The sequence below is a fragment of the Sus scrofa genome, chromosome 13, assembly GCF_054392235.1.
Source record: "Sus scrofa isolate SSC_HxYL_T2T_F1_AM1 chromosome 13, Sscrofa_HxYL_maternal_Yorkshire_Landrace_v2.0, whole genome shotgun sequence".
Taxonomy (NCBI): Eukaryota; Metazoa; Chordata; class Mammalia; order Artiodactyla; family Suidae; genus Sus; species Sus scrofa.
The window spans coordinates 41,825,965-41,831,232 of record NC_139395.1 but is presented as its reverse complement, the minus strand read 5'-3'; the positions used below and the strand labels follow the sequence as shown (position 1 = coordinate 41,831,232).

At 46.5% G+C, this 5,268-nt stretch overlaps 1 long non-coding RNA gene across 1 annotated transcript; it reads right to left on the bottom strand.

The window, feature by feature from the left end:
- Positions 1–453: 453 nt before the first annotated feature.
- On the bottom strand, positions 454–4,586 carry LOC106505585 (uncharacterized). The gene is made up of 3 exons (XR_001300145.3): positions 4,269–4,586; positions 2,886–3,313; positions 454–2,509 (listed from the first exon to the last, which is right to left on the bottom strand). It is a non-coding gene; the product is annotated as an uncharacterized LOC106505585 (long non-coding RNA).
- Between the last annotated feature and the right edge of the window lie 682 nt (positions 4,587–5,268).

Genomic DNA, 5,268 nt, shown 5'->3' with positions numbered 1-5,268 from the left:
TATAAAACAGAAGCAACTCCTAGACTATAAAAACAAATTTATGCTTACTACAGGGGACAAGTGAAGGTGGAGGGATGGATGGCAGGTTTGAGGTTGGCATGTGCAGACTGAGATATATGGAATTTTTGGCCAGTGGAGACCTACGTATAGCACAGGGAACTCTGCCCAATATTCTGTGATCATCTATATGGGAAAAGATTCTGAAAAAGGATGTGTGCATATGTAAACTGGATCACTTTGTTGTACAGCAGAAATTATCACAACATTGTAAATCAACCATACTTCTATAAAACTTAAAAAATGGAAAAGTTTTTATTTTACATTTACTTATTCCTTCCTTGCTTCTCTTCTTTAATGTTGATCTGAGTTTCTGACCCATCTTATTTTTCTCTGTAGAAAAAACTTTCTAGCATTTTCTTGCAAGGCAGATCTACAAGCAACAAATACCCTCAATTTTCCTGAGAAAGTCTTTATTTGCTTTTGAAAAATAGTTTCACAAGGTACAGAATTCTAGGTTGGTGGTTTCTTTCACACTTTAAATACTTCATGCTCTTCTTGCTTGCATGGTTTCTGAGAAGTTGGGTATAATTCTTAGCCTTTGTTCTTCCATAGGTAAAGTGTTTTTTTCCTTTGACTTCAGAAATTTCTCTTATTTTCTGTACTTTGAAAATACATCCAGGTACAGGGTTTTTCTTGGGGGTGGGTGGAGAGGGGAAATTTATCATGCTTGCTATTCCCTAAGCTTCCTGGGTCTATGGTTTGATGTCTGAAATTGTTTTGGAAAGTTCCCAGACATCATTTCTTCAAATTTTTTTGTCCTTTTCTCTGTTATTCCTATCACACATTTGCTACACTTTTGTAGCTGTCCCACAGTTCTTGGATGCTCTAAGTTTTTGTCCTTTTTGCTTTTCAAGGACCCATGATAAACTCAAGTTCAGAGAGTCTTTCCTCTGCCATGTCTAGTCTACTAATAAGCCCATCAAAGGTATTCTTCATTGCTTGTAGTTTTTAGCCATAGAACCTTTTTTAGGATTTCTTTCCACTTCCATTGCTCACCTGCTCTTGCATGCTGTCTCTTTTATCCAGTGGAGCCCTTAGTGTATGAATCCTAGTGGGTTTAAACTTTAACATCCCTGCCATGTCTGGTTCCAGCGCTTGTTCATGTTATATTATCTTTTAATAAGCCTGTTGTCTTTCAGCATGCCTTGTACTTTTTACTTCTTCACGGGACATGTTGTACTGGGTAAAAGAAATTGCTCTAAATAGGCCTTTAGCAACGGGGTGGTGAGGTGTCGGGGGGGAGTGTGTGACTGTCTTGTGATTAGGTCTATCTGCTTCAGGATCCTGGGCTCCTGGTCTGGCCACTTGCCAAGAGTTTGTTGGTTCTTTTCGCCTTAGGTGGGACAAGAACTTGAGTTGGCTGGAGCTGGGTATTTCTCTTCCCCAGGTCCCTTAGGCTCTGCTAGTACCCCAGCAGGTTAGGCTCTGGTTAAATTGGTTTCTCCTGAGAGCAGACCTTGTTAAGAAGGACCCAGTGTTCAGGCATTTTTGCAAAATGGTTTTACCTCCTCCACCTGCTAGCAGCTGGAGTATGGTTTTTCTCCTATTTATTGTGGGAATCCAGCAGAGCTCCTGAAGTCATTCTCACAGTGTTGGGGGGCTGGGAGGCGGGGACACCTTTATTATTAACTGAGTCGTCCACACTGAGCTCCAACAATTCAATAAATTCTGTTGAGACTTTCCTACCCAGCCACTGGCTGCCACAGTGGTTTCCACACACGAGTCCCCAGTCACAGAGGCCAGCACTCCCTTCGTTCACCTGTTTGCCTCGCCCATTGCAGGGGCCGTGGTTTGACTGTGCCCTCCCCTCTTATGATCCAAGAGGAGCTGTTGACTCTTCAGTCTATTTGGATGTTTAGTTATATGACTAGAACAGAAGAGTGACTTCCAAGCTCTTTACCTGCGGAGCTGAAATCCTAAAATCTTTGCATATGTAGGCAGAATTTCTGATAAAATGTTCAGGGATTCATGTGGAAAAATGGATACTGCCCACAGCCCTATTGTTATATGGTCTCTGTAGCTTTGAGGCTTCACTCAGGGCTGCCTGAGCCCCCCACCCCCACCCCCTTCATTATCACCAGAAGCCACAGTGTAGATGCAGATGAAGTACCCGCTTTTCTTCTCACAAGTCGAGGCAGGAGCCAGGTGGAAGGTGTGATGAATGGCGACAAATGTTTCCCCTGCCCTTTGAGTAGATACTCTCAGTTTCCCTCTTGGACTATGAATCAGTTGATCATGTGGTAGCCCTGCCCACGTTCTGTGCCAAATTCATTCTGCGCCCTGCAGGCATTTGGGGGCAGAAGGGTCAGGAAGGTGATACGTACAGCCAGCCAGAGACTCAAGCACGGCTCAGCCAGAGTAGGGGGATGTAAATTCCCCAGCAATCTATGGCCCATGAACTCTGCTTCTCCCGTATGACAACACACACGTGTAGGCACTCTCACCTCACCTTCAAAAGAAAGAACAAAACCCAAAACAAGCATTAAAGATGGGGAAACCTCAGCCTCCTTTTGCAGGGCTAAAAAGAAAAGCAGCCCAGGAGTTTTCGTTGTGGCTCAGTGGTAATGAACCTGACTAGTATCCATGAGGATGCGGGTTCAATCCCTGGCCTTGCTCAGTGGGTTAAGGATCAGTGTTGCCATGAGCTGTGACGGAGGTTGCAGATGTAGCTTGGATCCCGCATTGCTGTGACTGTGATATAGGCCAGCAACTGTTAACTCCGATTTGACCCCTAACCTGGGAACTTCCATATGCTTCAGATGCAACCCTAAGAAAGACTGAAAAAAAGGAAAAGAAGGAAAAAAGCACCACAGAGAAAATATTACCTGGAACACAAAGCTGGGCTCCCTCGGCCCCAGGTCACAGCCTTCCTCTCTAAGGACTGTCTCCCCGGTCTGAAGATTTGCTCTGCTCTTCTAAAGGCCTCCGCAGCAATGATGGCCAGGCTTTTATGCCCCTGGCTGGCTCAGGTGCCTCAAGTGCTGGGGTCTGACCTCGGGCAAAGCAGCTGTAAACAAACGCCCAGCTCGCATCCTCCAGCTGGAGAAAAGCTTCCTGAGAGGCATCTGGACAGCTCAGCTCTAGCTGCCACAGACCCAGTGATGGCTGACACCACAGGTAGGGCTAAAGCTCTCAGCAGGGCTTCGCCTTCCAAACTGACAAGGGTTTGGCTATTCCATGCTCCTCTTTCAGCTGTGTGGCCTGAACGGTTATATACCAAATACATCGTCGCTATTACGCTGAGCAAATTTATCTGTTAGGTCAAGAATAAAAAAAAAGTTTACCTTTACTTACTCCTTCTTTGATGCTCTTCCTTACTTTTTGTTGACCCGAGTTTCTGACCTTTTATTTTCCTTCTTAGAAACCCTTTTAGCTTTTTCTTACAAGGCAGATTTCCTGGTAACAAATACCCTCAGTTCTTGTCGGTCTGAGAAAGTATTCTTGCTTCACTTTTGAAGAATAATTTCCCAAGAATTCTAGGTTGGTGGTTTCTTTCTCTCCACACTTGAAATACCTCACGCTCTTCGTGCTTTCATGGTTTCTAAGAAATCAGATGCAATTCTTACCTTTCTTCTTCTGTGGGTAAAGGGCTTTCTCCCAGACTCTGAAACATGGATTCTTTTTATATAAAATGTGTGAAGACCTGTGAGCTCAGCATACAGATGCCCTGGGCAGACGTGGGCACCCTCCACCTCCCTCTCAATCACCTGCTGGGAGGTGGCCAAGACCGTCCTCTCCTTACTTCCCTGCAAACACAGTCTTCTCCCTCGTTTCTCCTACTTCCTAGGGTCCAAGGGCCCACTGGGGCTCTTGGCTCAGGGCTTTCTTTTCAGAGCCTTTTCCAGCTCTCCAAACCCCAGGATCAAGTTATCTTAAGAGAACAGTCTGGAGTTCCCATTGCGGCACAGCAGAAATAAATCCGACTAGTATCCACGAGGATTTGGGTTTGATCCCTGGCCTCGCTCAGAGGGTTTGGAATCCAGCGCTCCTGGGAGCTTGGGGTGTAGGTTTTAGATGCGGCTCAGACCCTGAGTTGCTGTGGCTGTGGTGTAGGCCGGCAGCTATAGCTCAGATTCGACTCCTAGCCTGGGAACTTCCATATGCTGCGGGTAAGTCCCTAAAAAACAAGCAAAGAAACACACACAAAAAACCGGAGAGAATAGTTGATCAAGTCCCCTCCCTCAGATGCTCCCTGCTCCCCAACTTACCTCCTCAAAGATGTCCTGGAACCACCAGGTGTGTGAGCTTCCTCTTGTTGCTGTGTAGCTGACCACATAGTTAGAGGCTTGAAACCACACACAAATTCACTCTCTTCTAGCCTTGGAGTTCCAAAATCTGAAACGGATCTCCCTAGAGCAAGCTCAAGGCGTTTTCAAGGCAATGCTCCTTCCTGGCTCAAGGAGAGGATGCGTTTCCTGGTCTTTCCAGCTTCTAGAAGCTGCTGCTCTCCTTGCCCAGTGGCCGGCCTGTCCTTTCCCTTCAAAGAGCAGGAGCTGCTAAAGCCTCCCTAACATCACACCGGCCCTGGCACTCTGCCCCAACCTCCACATTTAAAGGCCTCAGTGATTATACTGGGCCCACCTGGGTAATCCGGGTTCCTTTCCCTATTTTAGGATCAGCTGATGAGCAACTTGATACCATCTGCTACTCAATTCCCTTCGCCATGTAGCAGCACATTCACAGGTTTCAGGGATTAAGCCATGGCCCTCTTTGGGGAAGCCCTTATTCTCTGCCACACAGGCTGAGGTCAGAAGGCCCTCTCCAGGGTCATCTCCACATGATGCAGCCAAGGGGGGACTTTTAAAAATAAGTCAGTCAGGAGTTCCCGTCCTGGCTCAGTGGTTAACAAATCCGACTAGGAACCATGAGGTCACAGGTTCTATCCCTGGCCTTGCTCAGTGGGTTGAGGATCTGGTGTTGCTGTGAGCTGTAGTGTAGGTCACAGATGCGGCTCGGATCCCGCATTGCTGTGGCTGTGGTGTAGGCTGGCGGCTACAGCTCCGATTCGACCCCTAGCCTAGGAACCTCCATATGCTGTGGGAGAGGCCCTAGAAAAGGCAAAAAGACAAAATAAATAAGTAAATAAAATAAAAATAAAAATAAGTCATTTTGGAGAACAGACTTGTGTTTGCCATGGGGGAGGGATGTAGTGGGAGTTTGGGATTAGCAGAGGCAAACTAGTATATACGGGATGGGTAAACAACAAGG